Raw genomic sequence first — 14,446 nt, 5'->3', positions numbered from 1 at the left:
ATTGTCGTTATAGGAATAAAGAGCTTGTGTTGTTTTTCTAAGAAATTTCCACCTCCAAAATCATATTTATACACCTGGAAGAAAGGATAAATTTTAAGTGTAAAACATTGATCCCTTTCCAATGCCTCCTCCCTTTGTTAGTGTCTTTGTGTTTCTTTGTTCTGGAGTCTCCCAGAACGACACTGGGAAAAATTTTCCAGGTTAGCTTTGCAATCATTCCCTGCTTTTCTGTCAAATCCTTTTTCTTTAAATTTGCATGCCTTGGAATAAACTTTCTTGTTAGATATATTTCCACTCAAAGCAAGAAGCTTGGAAGCTGTTTTATTCTTGAGCAGTTTTATTCTGTCCCAACTGCCCTTTATTATCCCTACCGAGAATTTTAGCCATCTCTCTATTAAAACTCAATCTGCCACTTTAGAGGTTAATGATTAACGTTCATGTGTCTGTGCCTCTCGTTGTAATCTAGATTCTGGAGTTAAATCAAACGTAATGGAAAGAATAGAATTAAGACAACTGGGCTCTAGGCCCAATACTACGGATAACAAGTTGTCTGACCTTGGAAAAGCCTTCAGCTCCTCTGGAACTCCATCTATAAAACAAGGTAGTTGGAAGAGACCATCTCTAAATATTTTGTGGCTCTAAAATTTTATGTTTGTATGAATAAGGAACCCTCAGATTTAAAATCTAACTGGTTGCTGGTAGTAATTTTCTCAGCTAGTTAATTTAATTCTAACCAACCAGAAACTTGTACCATATTTCTTCAACTCACAACTGTCCTTTGAAAGAGCAACAGCAGAAAGGAGGAAAGAAGCCCATTCGTGTTATGAGAAGTCAGCCCCAGAAGGAGCACCCAAGGGAAAATGGGACAATAATGAGGAAAATGACTGAAATTGCTGTCCTGATCCCCTTCTCTCCATGAGAAAAGTTGCAGTGAAAAGAGAACATGGGAACAATAGTGAGGCCATGCAGAGCTGAGCTTTGCAGAGAGACCAGCGGGGTTGAGGGTCGGGGGTTGGAAGTGATCAGACAACTCAATGGATTGATCTATTTCCTTTAATCTCATCTTTCCTTCATTTAAAAATATACTTTACTCACTCTTCCTCTCTGCCTCACCATGAAGCAAAAGAATATTGGCTTTTTCTTCTTTATCAGTTCAGGCAAACGATTCTTCTGCAAAAAGAAAAACGAAATCAAACAAAATAAGCTTCCATTTGGGGAAGAAAAATGACTAGGGTGGGTGACGTGTCTAAAAATGACTGTATGGATGGTATACTTATTAAAAACTGACAGCTTGCAAATCTTCAAATCGAAAAAAGAACCATTTTGAGCTTAGGAGGCAGCAAAAAGCTGGTGAAAAGCGGAGACTTACAATGAGTTTTGAGTTTTTGCTTTGTTTTTGTTTTTGAGTCCCCTGGTGGAGCCTGTACAAGACACAGGAAAAAATAGGAGCTGAACTTTCAGATTCGATGCTTCACAGCCCTTAACAAAAAAGTCTCTCCCTTTTCTTGGCCAGATATCTTTATGGAGGCAGAGGTGACATTAATAGGCTGGATAGAAAATTGACTCATCTAAGGGCTTAAGTAGGAGTGATTCTCTGAAAGCCAATCAGGTGATTTTTATTTGGAAAAAAAATGATTGCATAAAATGAGATGGGCTTAAGAAGGATTAGTTTTCTAGAGGCAGGGTCAGAGTAAACATTTTACTGGTCTCAAAGCTCACAGGTAGCACAGATGTAAGCTAGGGTCTCTTGCCCCTTAAAAAAAAAAAGATTAATGTGAATGCTAAGTGCATGGATTGTGAAACACCAACTCCCTTCCATGTACAAGATTTCTAAAAATTATAGGGTGGATGTGGGGGAACTTCCATATTCATGGTCACCTGGCTTTGGGTCCTACTCCTAATTAATGATCTTCATTGATGATCTCCCTGTGTTCTATTATTCTGATCCACACTGTGGCAACCTGATTTACAATGTATCGCTTTCCCTTACTTTATGAATAAGTAAATAAGTAAACAAACAAACAAATAAAAACCCTACCTCAAGGCAGTGCACATATATGATGGCTTTCCTGAAGGCTGAAGGTTCCTGGCCCCCAAAAGGAAAGCCACAGGAACAGATCTGAACTTGACCTGCAGCCTGGAGCACAGCTATCACAGCCAACCCCACAGACCCCTAAATAAAAAGTAAATGTTTGTTTTGTAAGCCACTGAGATTTGGGGGGTTTTGTTGTATAACATTATTCTAGCAAAAGCTGACTTATTCAAAGAATTCTCTGGGAAAGGGAGTTTATGTCACAATAATACAAACAAGTCCAAATTAAGCATTAGACATCTTTGTTCTAAATGACCTTTGGATAGCCCACCTCTGGGGTTTGACAACGTCCACTTCAACCTATGAAACTCCCCAGCCCAGGTCATCACAAGGACTTGCCTTGCTCTCCTTCCAATTCCACTCTCTTCCACACTTTGTCTCTCCAAGATCCTTACTCCACATTCCCAACTCTAAAATCTCCTCAATATATTATGGAATACAAAGCAGTGTTCTTCAACTCCTGCCCTCAAACTCAGTTCTTAAGCTACCTTTTCATGTTCAAGCTTATCAAGGAGTCCAGAAGAACAAAGGGGGCGCTCCTATAAACAGAAGCAACCTTATAGAAGGACAACAGTGACTTTTTCCACAATGATTTTTCTCCCTGTTATATACTCATACATGGAAGAGACAAGTAGTGTTAAATTCTAACTACAACTAGGAGCGATCTCTCAGGATTCCAGACATGAAGTCCACTCATACTCTCCTCTCCTGCCTCCCCTTTCTTTTGTCTCTTTCCATTCTCTCTGATCTCTCTTTTCTCCCAAGCGAGTATCCTCTTCTATGGATGTGGGTAAGACAATGTGTATTACCAATTAGCAAGGAAAGTTCCCTCTTGTTTCCCTTTAAATTTCAACTTCCATTAAGTAATGAGAATTTAGCCATCAATAATTGAGACTCCCTGGGAAACACTCCCACAGAAGCTAACAGCAGTGCTTTCTGAATAATAAAGCACATTTTCCTAGCTATGATGATTTTCTTTTTATATTTTCACAATCCCCAAGGAGAAACAAGCAGCCATTTTAACAAGATCCAGCAGCAATTCTGGTGCCCCATGTAGCACGATTATCACAAAATGCTCCAATAGGTTGGCCCAGTTTAGGCCAAGTACTAAATAACACATCACTCTTGAAATAAATGGCATATATCTTTTGAAATTTAAAAGCCACTTGATTCTAAAATTGGAAGGTTGAGTTTGACCTTAATTTTCTCAACAGTGGGGCAGTCCTTGTTCGGCCACGAATCACTAGCTAACTGCCCTCACCAAACAGGGAAGAGGGTAGCAGGCAGAAGAAGTAAAGCCTTGACTTCCTTTTTGCACAAAAAAATTATAGAAACATGAGAAGGAAGAAATTTCTCCCTCCTTCTTCTGATAGGAAGAGGAAACTTGAGTCTATTTATTTGTCAGATTTCCAAATACCACTTTACTCCTAAGAACAGAAGAGAATTTTTCAAATTTAAAAATCACAGTGTGGACAATCATCTCAAGCATCAAAATAAATCTGCAAAAAAGGGCAGTTCATTCAAGCCAGGAAAGGATGTATCAGGAAAGCTGAAATGCTTCGGAGTCCCTGTGCAAGCCGACATAGAAAAGGCAATTGACAATGGATAAGGTTGGGGCCAGGTCAGTGGGAAGGGAAAGGATCTTAGAGAAGAGGAAGAAGCTCAGAATCTCTCATGAGCCTGGAAGAATGAGATTTCTTGCAATATGTTTCAATGATCTGTAGTGGTGAATGACTATTGCCCTCCAAGGTCCTAAGTATTTGAATGCACTGGATGAGCAAGCTTAATCATAAAGCAGGTCTGTGGCTCTAAACTACTAAACAGCCTTTTTGCTTCTGAAGAGACATGGAAACATAAGGTATATAGAATAGATTCAACTACTTCCTTGGCCTGACAACCTAGAAGGTTAAAGAGCGGAGAGAGATACCATCAACATAGCTTCCTCGCAGAGCTGTTAAAGTTGAAGAGAGAGAAAGTAAGAGCTTCCCCACTAGGGTATGGGAGTTGGAATCATGGTTTGGGAGTCTCTGTCATGCTGGGGGAGTAAGGCTTCCAAGGATTTGATTAATTGGAGGGGATATCAAGGAGGCAAGAAAAGTTCTGGAGCTGTAGATAAGCAAAGAAAAGAAAAATTCCAACACAGCTGCCAGGTAAAGCCCCCAATATGTCTATATCAAAGACAATATGAGCTGGATGGAGAAATTGTCTGCACTTCCATCTCTCCTCACTCCCCCTCCCTGGCCCTCTCATACTATAGAAATGGCTTAAAGCTCTTTCCTTTCTTTCCTTTCTTTCCTTCTTTCTTCCCTCCTTCCTTCCTTCAGTATGCACTCTCCTCCTTCCATTGATCAAGACCAATATCCAACTAGCTGTAAGTTCTCTGATACAGCTTCATTCTTTCATTCAACAAGCAGGCATTGAGAAACTAAAATGTGCCTGGCTCTGTTCTAGGTACACAGAATAAAGAAATAAATAAAACAAGGGGCCTTCCCTCTGAAGGAGGGCTATCTAAACTTAGGGAGTCAAGGAAGGCTTTCTGGAGGAGGCGACACAAACCAGTGTCTTAAAGGAGGAGCAGAAGTTAGCCAGGCACAGAGGGCACATGTGCAAAGGCCCCAAGGTAGAAAACAGTACCTGGCAGTGTGTAGACAGACAGTGGCATTTGCTAGTTGAACCCGACACAGAGTTTTCTTACTGCTTATTTTCAATAAATTTTGCCCCAAAGAAAAAAGTAATAAAAGGGAAATCAATAACTAAGAGTTGCATTTTTATGAACTTATATTGTAATTGATTCACTAAATTACTACTTAATCAGCTTCATTTACTGCCTTAATGAACAATTAATTCTTTCATTTATGGAATAAGGCCTATGCACACACAAGCTGGAGCCCCCTTCTCAAAGCAACCATAATAATAGTGAAAATTCAAAGTGGCCTACAGATGTCTCAGGAAAAGCTAGCCAGAAGGTGGAAGAGATGACTATGGACCTGAAACAAGCAAAGTGAGTTCCTCCCAGTTCAAAAATATCTTTGCCATACATATTACCAATTAGAGATTCAACTATATTAACACATTTCCCTTTTTAAAAGCAGAGGATGAAGTAAATAATGTAACACTATAAACCATTCATTCCTTAGTAAGTGTTTTCCTTATTTCAATCAATAGAGGCACCATTCTCTAAGTCAACTAAGCTTTTAGAATTATCTTTAATTCCTGTCTCATTTCATCTTTGATTTTGTTAGATGCCAAGCTTTGGATTACCATACAGGGCTCTCTGTGGAAAACAAGAGACTGACCCTGGTTGATTGAAGCAACACTAAGGATAAAAAAGGGTTTATTTTAAGGACACTAGGTAGCTCACTCTGGTAGACAGTGTAGACTGGCTGTTCCTTTCTCAACTTATTTCTTCATTGCCCTCTTCGGTGATAGAGGTCGGACACTCCAAATACTCACTAAATATTCATTTCCCCCCTTTCCATGTAGCTAGTAGGCCATATTACTCAGCTCTGGCCAACAAGATGGAAGCTTAAGTCTGCTAGGGCTTCCAGGAAAGCTTTGGCTCCCCTGGTAAAACAGAAAGATATAACCGGTCCTGACCTGTCTCCCCTTCCTCCAGTCTTGAACAGAGATTGCAGTTGAAGGGAAAGAGCAAGAAGCCATCAGAGAGCCTTGATACCATCAGCCTTTTGGAACAATTGTCAGTAGCTACTTAACCCCAGACTTTTTATTTTATGGGTGGAAAAATCCCCAGTGGCTTAAGTCACTACTAGTTGTGTTTTCTGTCATTGCAGCTGAAAGAATGCCTGACACATTTCTGGACTCATTGGGAGAGCAGCTAGCACCACTGTCCAAAAGCACACCACAGAACTGGTCTAGCAAGGACCATCAATCTACTAGACGTTACTCTTTATCCTGCTGCCTTTTCTGCACCAGAATTGAATCTGTCTGCAACCACTATCATCAATATCACCTCTGTGTTAGGCTCATGATCTTGCCACATCATATGCTATTTCTGCTACTATGACTCTAGATTCAAAGTGCAGGTGGTTACAACTAGTTGGTGGCACCTGGGTCCCATGCATGTCTTAGCTGCAAGTGAAGCTAACAAGGTGAGTATCTGGCGTTTTCAACTGTTTTGAATTAAAAGGTGAGAATTCCCCCATACATAGGAAAAAGACTCATATGTTGGGCCAAAAGAAATATGCACCTCACCTTGCCAATCCTGTGACCTCACTAGATCATACCTTACTCACTATTATGGACTGAATATTTACATCTCCCAAAAATTCATATGTTGAAATTCTAAACCCCAATGCGTTGGTATTAGGAGGTGGGAGGTAATGAGACCATGAAGGTGAAACACTCCTGAATGGGATTACTGCCATTATAAATGAGACCCCAGAGAGCTCTTTTACCCCAAGAAGATGCCTATAAACCACCTATAAACCAGGAAGCAGGCCTTCGCCAAGGCATGGAATCTGCTGGCACCTTCATCTTGGACTTCCCAGGTTCCAAAACTTTGAGAAATTCACATATATTGTTTAAGCAACCCGGTCTATGATATTTTATTATAGTACCCCAAATGGACTAACATATCCACTAATCTCCAGCCACTGCATAAAAACTCACTTTAATCATTTGGAATAGAAATATCTCTGGAATCTTAAATTCTAATACAGCCCCCCTGTCCTGGCAGTAACCTCAGCACCTTACTTCTACTTCCTGTTCTTGTAGGGAAAATAATGGACAGACTGAAGATATATTACAGATGTCAAACTGACAGAATTTGAGGATAATTAGATGTGAGTCATACAAAGAGATGAATCAAGAATAATACCCAAATTTTTGGCATAGGCAACAACAGGGAAGGAGTTAGCATCGCTCACTGAGGGAGCTAAGAATGAGTAGAGGACTTGAAAAGCAAAAATCACCATATCAGTTTGGGGACATGCTGGGTTTCAGGTGCCTGTGGGCCAGAAGTAGCCATCCAGTAAAGAGCTGGGTATGGGGGTCTGGGGAATAATATCGGGACTAGAAGTATGGATCTGGGAGTCATCAACTTATAGTCGATAACTGAAGTCATGAAACCACTTTGTCCACCTACATTTCCTACCTCAATAAAAAAGACTTAAGGAACCCAACATCTTCCACTCAGCCAAAGCTTCCTCTTCCCTCATAAGATACAACCAACCACCAAAAACCAACCACACCAGTCATTAAGAGCTACCTCCTTAAAATCTGTCTCTTCTCCATCTCCACCTCTGCTGCCTTCATTCAGCTCGCACCATCTTTCACCTAGAATTAATCTCTGAACTAATCTCCAACCTGTCTACCATCACACATACACACACACACACACACACACACACACGGCTGCGGCAAGAGTAGCCTTTCTCAAACACAAATATGACTATGTTAATCTTCTGATTAAAAACTGCTAACAGCTTCCCATTACCTAAAAGATAAAAGTCCCAGCCCCATTTAGACAGGCAGGGCTTTCTAGAATCAGATCCCTCTCTGTGTCTCCAGCCCCATTTCCCATTGCCTAGAGCTTCTACAATATGCTAATCTTCGTGGAGAATGTGGCTGTCAGAGACTTGACTGCATCTCACATAAATTTTCTTAATAAGGACACTGGATTTTAACCAATAAACAATATACTACTTATCAGAAAGGGAGAATCTCTTCTCAAACCTAGAGTATGAAAATGTTGGGTCCAGTTTGAAAAACCGTCATTTGAATTCATATTAATACAGCACTTAGGAAGGCAATTTAGAAAGAGTCAGTGTGTTTCTTTTAAATATGCAAACGTGCTCAAAATCATTTAGGAAAGAACTTAGTGGTCCTAATAGCAAGATCTTCATGACATCCTCGGATTTCCCTTATTATCCATTTCCCAGGTCTAGTGATAAGGCCAGGGACAACTGCTTCTTTTCATTCCTGTTTGTACAACTTTTCCTCCGCTCAGCAAGGGCTCTATACAATTGGTTCATAAGTGCAGAGATCTATAAAGAATCTTTCTCCAAAGATCAGAAGCCAGCGGTCAGCCTAAACCAACTCATTCTCTGAGAGACAATGGGAAGTGGAAAGCTAAGCATTTGAACTGGAGGCTATGAGAAAAGAATGCAGAGGTTAAGCCACTTGAATCAAAGACTTGGGTCTCCTATCAGCCAGGGCAGCTTGTTCTGATGATGCTGCAGAGAAACACCAACCCCAGAGTTATTTTGTAGACTGTATTGAAACTCCTTGCTGCCCTGAAAGCTAAAGCCAATGCAAGAAATGTTGATTGAACGTTGTGCTGCTACTGTGAAATATGAGATTGTCTCTGTCCTCAAAGATCTGATCATAACAATAATAATAGTAGTAGTATTGTTTAATTGTTAACATGTATTGGGCACTTGCCATTGGGCAGGTTAAAATATTTAATCCTTGCAGCAATCCTTTGAGATAGATTCTCTCACCACCCCTGTTTGCAGATAGAGAAACTGAGGCTGGGTTTAATAACTTGCCCAACGTCCCAAGAATGGTCAATGGCAGCGCTTAAAATTTCCTTCAAGAGGTGAATTAAAAATTATAAAGATTCTAAAATGGTTTCAATTAATAACAAATGTCTTTGGATATAATTGAATGAGCAAAATCGTAAAGTACAAAATTGCTCTAGGAAGCGAGAGAAGAGGCTACTTCAGTATAGCGTAGTAAGGTGGCTATGACTTGAGATCATGTTTACTTTCTGTGAATCGGAGCACAGGAAACTTCTAGACCATTATACTTAAGATGGCATTTTATACACTGGACTACAATTCACCCACATCCAAGGTTGAAATTCTAAACAAAACTTTTCTTCCCCAGGGACATAAAGCACTAAATAGAAAATTTCCAAATAGCACCAAGAGCATGGCAGCGAGGATGAGAAACTAGGATACAAAATCTCTGATGATTTTTTTTAAACCGACTATTGTGGTAAACGATGTCTAATTGAATTGAGAAAATCATTCATTAATTCACAAAATATGTATCCAGTTCCTAATACATAGCAAAGTCTGTGCGGGCACTTGGGGAAACATGGGGGGAAAATATACAGGTTACTTACAAAGAGTTAAAGAACCTATATTCATATCATATTTCTACATGTATATAACCATAGCTTTTTACCTTCATGGGTAATTTTGAAACTTAGCCAGGTTGTTAACCCAAAAAGTTGTACAAAAACCAATAGAGAAAAAGTGGTACCAAAGGGCAAATGTCTGGCCAGCATCATTGACAGAAATCTCCAGATTCCTGGAACAGCAGGTTGAGAAATGTTACCAGAGACAGAGAACCAAAGAATATTCCTCCTGCTAAGGCCATGGGCTGATTTCATCTTAAATATAATGCATTGGTTGCATATATATATATATTCACGCATATACATCCACCATTATTATCCTCTTTCTCAAATTAGAAAGCTCTCAGAACCAGACAAAGTGAGATCACTGCCTCTAGCTTGACTAATTTCTGGAAAGCTTAGTTCTCAGCACGTCAGTAAAACTGGTTGCTGCATTTCTAATTAGCATCTCTGAAATTGCCTGTTATAATTCCAAACTTTCCCTGGTCTTAAAAGACAAGACCTCTGTGAATGGAGTATGGGGCCATCTTTCATGTTATGTTCCTAATTACGCACCTACCAAAGGTTAAGCTAAGTGTTTTGTTTTCCTATAAAGTATTATATTGCTGTTTCATAATGAGGAAAGACTCAAGGCAAAAATCAGTGTCTACAACAAAAAGCTGCTTGGTGTGGAGAGCTGTTATTTTTTCTTAATTGTGGGTTTGTTTTGTGTGTGTATGTATAACTGATTCTCTTTGCATTTTTACCCTCTCCCTGTGTGAGGCATTTCTGGGAGATAATGATTGAATAAGGTTAGAGGTCCTCAACTTCTCCAGCTGTTAAACATTTGCCAGAAGCAGCTCTTGTGTGCAATTCTTTTTGTTATTGCTTATTGTTTAAGGCTGTTTCCTTTGAAAAATGTCTCTCTCTCACCTTAGGAAAGCGGAGCCCCTTAGGACAGAAGTGGGGCCTGGTGCACGACTTTCTTTTGGAATCGAGATGGCCTGAAGAAGTTGACTTAGAGGCATGTCGCTCAGAAACAAAGGCGAATCCTCAGTGGGGGATTTAACTTTAAAATGAGATTTGGACCAGTTTTTACAAGTGAGTACTAGCAAGCTTAGCAGCTATAAGAGACCATCTAATAGCACTCAGTCCTCAGGTAATTTCCTACCCATGTATCCTCACACATTCCCAAAGCGTAGGGCCAGGCCACTGACCACTGCTGCATCGGCAAAGTGTGCCAACAAGTCAGACGCTCTCCTCTCCCCAAGTCCACAGGGCGACTTTTCGTGAATGTCCGCTTTAGAAGATGCTGTGATGCCTCTGACTGTTAGGGCTCCAGAGAGGTGGGCATCAAGTTGGCTTGTGGCACATTTGGAGCAAAGTAGCAGGCACATTGGAGATGCACAATAATTATCTAATGCAGGGGTCAGCAAACTCTTTCTGTAAAGGGCCAAATAGCAAATATTTCAGGCTAGCGGACCATATAGTCTTGTTGCAACTACTCAACTATTCTGCTACTCTGCATTGTAGCCCAAAAGCAGCCAAAAGCAATGTATGATGAATGCATGGCCCAGTTCGGCCCACAGGCCAGACTGTGCCCATCCCTGACTCATTGAATGAAGAAATTATCTGAGAATTCACTTCTCTATATAAATGATTATTTCAGATAAATGAAACTCTCTTCCTTAAGTCCATAAAGGTTTTGCTTTATTATTGCTTTAACTAGTTTAATTGAGATCTTTCATAAAGTATATTTATATACTGGCTTACTTTTCTAAAAAAGTACATTCAGAACATAAGTTTTGGGGGCCGGCCCCGTGGCGCAGCGGTTAAGTTCACACGTTCCGCTTCTCGGGTGGCCCGAGGATCGCTGGTTCAGATCCCGGGTGCGGACACGGCACCACTTGGCAAAAGCCATTCTGTGGTAGGCGTCCCAAGTATAAAGTAGAGGAAGATGGGCATGGATGTTAGCTCAGGACCAGTCTTCCTCAGCAAAAAAAGGAGGATTGGCAGTAGTTAGCTCAGGGCTAATCTTCTTCAAAATAATAAAAATAAAAATAAATAACTTTTTCCCCACATGACTCAGGGTCGTGTTCTCCAGTGCTGCAATTCACTAACACCTTCTGAGAGTTTGGCTGCATTGGGCTATTTAACCCAACTCCAGAAAGCCCCAAACCTTTTTTGTTTTCAGTCATTGCATCCACTTGTGATTTTTCTGTCTCCTTCCTGTCTAATGGGCTTTGAGCACTTTCTTTTCCATTCTGCCAGTGTACCCTTTAGGGAGATGACATGTACTTTTCAGAACATAAGTCCAAGGAATATCCAGGGCCCAACTCAGGCTCCAGTATTCTCCATTTCTTCTTTCCACAGAGTCCCAAGATGCAACCAGCTCCTTACTCCATATCCTGCCTTACCAATGTTATGCATTTATGGTTCTTTCCTTCCCTTGATCTTGGAGTTGTTCAAAGAGTAAGGCACAGCTTCCCCAGCACCCCTCCTCCTTCTTAAAATGCTCCAAGGACCCAGGCACTTTAAGGTTTTTATTGCAATTTAAAAGAGATATGGAACAGTAAAAATAGCAAATCTAAGGATGTTACAAAGATTCACGAGTACATAGATAATTCTTACAATTGCAGCCCCTAATCCAATGTTTCTGATTCCCTTGCTGAAATGCTACCCGGAAGTCCCCATTGGACTTGTGGTTTCTGTTTCATTCTTGAAATTAGAGATTACCAACCATGACCACTTCTGCAATTCAAAGGTGAAGAGCACGTCGAACTCACCCTTCAAGAAGGCCCTTACTTCATTCTTTCCAGTTATGCCTAGCCAGAATCTCAGTGTTAGTGATGATAACGGTGGTGATTTTGATAATGGTAGTAACTAATATTTATTAAACTAACACTTATTCCTTTGTACTAGACATTATGCTAAACACTTCATATGCATTTCTTCATTTAATGCTAACAATCCCAAGAAATAGGTATTACACCAATTTAAACCTAGACAAATTAAGTAATTTGCTCATGGTCACATAGTAAGAGTCAACACTCAACTCCAGACCATCCAATTATATTACATAATAGTCAGGGTTAGTGTTCTGCTGGAGTAACAAAAGCAGCAAGATATCAGTAGTTTAATACAAAAAAGTTTCTCACTCATACAAAGTCCAGTATGAGCTATGGGGATTCTTCAGGGAATCTGTCCTCCACATGGCAGCTCAGCAATCTGGGCACATCCATCTCAACGCATGCCTTCATAATCACCATAGTAGGAGAAGAATGCTGAAGTGTATCATCCCAGCAATTAAATGCTTTAGCTCATACACAACCCACATCACTGCAGATTCCAATCTGTTGGTCAGAACAAGCCTCATGGCCGCACATATTTGCCATAGAGATGGAGAAATTTAATCCCCTCATATGCCCAGAGGGAGAGGAGATTCAGGTATGGATGAGCACACAACGTTACTACCACCGTCTATATTTGATTCACTCTTCTTCCACACTTTGAAAAAACCAAATCCAACCCCAGGGGGAAAACTGAAAGTCCCGGCCAATCATAGCATTGAGCTCAAAGTCCAGGACACTGCTAGCCTTTAGTAGTCTCTTCACTCACAGGAAAAGAGGGACAACAGTGGTCTTTACATCAGGTACTGACACATAACTCCTCCTGGACCAGATACCTGGGAACTAAAAAAGTTAAATTGAACCAACCACCACTCCATCTTCCCATCACTGCCATCACCACAGACACACACTTAACACACAATGGTGGAATACAGACCAGATAACCTCAGTAATCACTCCCGTTTAGAAAGAAGAATCGTCAACCCAGATTGAAGGCATGGAGAAATAACCTCCACCTCTTGACAGAAGAATCTACAATGTCATCCAGTAAAGATACGGATGCAAGAAAGGAAGAATCTGTGACCAAGTGATACAATCTACCATACCAGATGTATTAGTTTTCTATCGCTGCTGTAGCAAATTACCACAGACTTGGTGGTTTGAGACAACATGAGCTTATCCTATAGTTCTGTAGTTCAAAAGTCTGACACAGGTCTCACAGGGCTAAAATCAACATGTAAACAAGCTGCATTCCTTTCTGGAGTCTCTAGGGGAGGACCTATTTCCTAGCCTTGTCCAGCTTCTAGAGGCTGCCTGAATCCCTTGGCTTGTGGCCCCCTTCCTCCAACTTCAAAGCATCTATCTCACCATTCTTCCATCATCACACCTCTGTCTGGCCACAGTCAGAAACCTTTAAGAACTCACCATTAGATTGGGATTACCCAGATAATCTCCACATATCAAGGTCCATAACTTTAATCACATCTGCAAAATCGCTTCTGCCACATAGGGTAACATATGCACAGCTTCTGGGGAATATGGTGTGGACATCTTTGTGGGGTCATTGTTCTGTTGAACACACTCAGGAACTCCCACTGTAAAAGTTCCATCACATTATGATGCCGTTATGTCAAGACAAGGCTTCAGAGTTTATCAAATCAAAAGGGAGCTAGATTAATCAGCTTGGGTTGCCATAACAGAATACCATAGACTGGGTGACTGAAACAACAGAAATTTGTTTTCTCACAGCCCTGAAGGCTAGCAGTCTCAGATCAGGGTACCAACAGGTCAGGTTCTAGTGAATGCTCTTTTCCTGATGTGCAGACGCTTGCCTTCTCACTGTGTCCTCACACGGCAGAGAGAGACAGAGACAGAGAGATCTCTTCTTCTTCTTATAAGGCGACAGTCCTATCAGATCAGGACCCTACCCTTATGACCTCTTTTAACTATAATTACCTCTTAAAGATCCTGTCTCCAGACAGTGCCACACTGATGCTTAAGGCTTCAACATATGAACTGGGGGAAGGGGGCCACGATTCAGTCCATAGCAGGAGCTTTCACCTGGAAGTGACCAGTGCTCCTATTTCTCTGGGCAAAGCAAATCATATGGCCATGGCTGGATTTGAGGAGGATGGGAAACATATTTCTCCCATATGCGTGGAAGGAGAGGAGAAGTGGAAATATCAGCAAGCATCAGTAATGTCTACCCAGAGCCATTGGAGGGTTTCAAGCAGGATTGTGACATAATCAGATATGTGTAAAAGGAAGATCCCCCTAGATTTGTTGTAAAGGATGGGTTAGAGGGATCCTTGTAATCGAGAAGACTGCTTGGAGGCTCTTGATGTAATCTAGATGGAGGAAAAGGTCAAAATAGGGCTGTGGCAGTAAGAATGGAAGGAAGTCGTGCATAGCAAATTATTT

At 40.9% G+C, this 14,446-nt stretch overlaps 1 long non-coding RNA gene across 1 annotated transcript; it reads right to left on the bottom strand.

Annotated features, from left to right (window-relative positions):
- Positions 1-1,035: 1,035 nt before the first annotated feature.
- On the bottom strand, positions 1,036-13,596 carry LOC111770369 (uncharacterized). The gene is made up of 3 exons (XR_002803610.2): positions 13,451-13,596; positions 2,039-2,173; positions 1,036-1,170 (listed from the first exon to the last, which is right to left on the bottom strand). It is a non-coding gene; the product is annotated as an uncharacterized lncRNA (long non-coding RNA).
- Positions 13,597-14,446: the final 850 nt, after the last annotated feature.

Source organism: Equus caballus, chromosome 24 (assembly GCF_041296265.1).
Source record: "Equus caballus isolate H_3958 breed thoroughbred chromosome 24, TB-T2T, whole genome shotgun sequence".
NCBI classification, from domain to species: domain Eukaryota; kingdom Metazoa; phylum Chordata; class Mammalia; order Perissodactyla; family Equidae; genus Equus; species Equus caballus.
The sequence above is the reverse complement of the archived record's forward strand: the minus strand, read 5'-3'. Positions and strand labels throughout refer to the sequence as shown.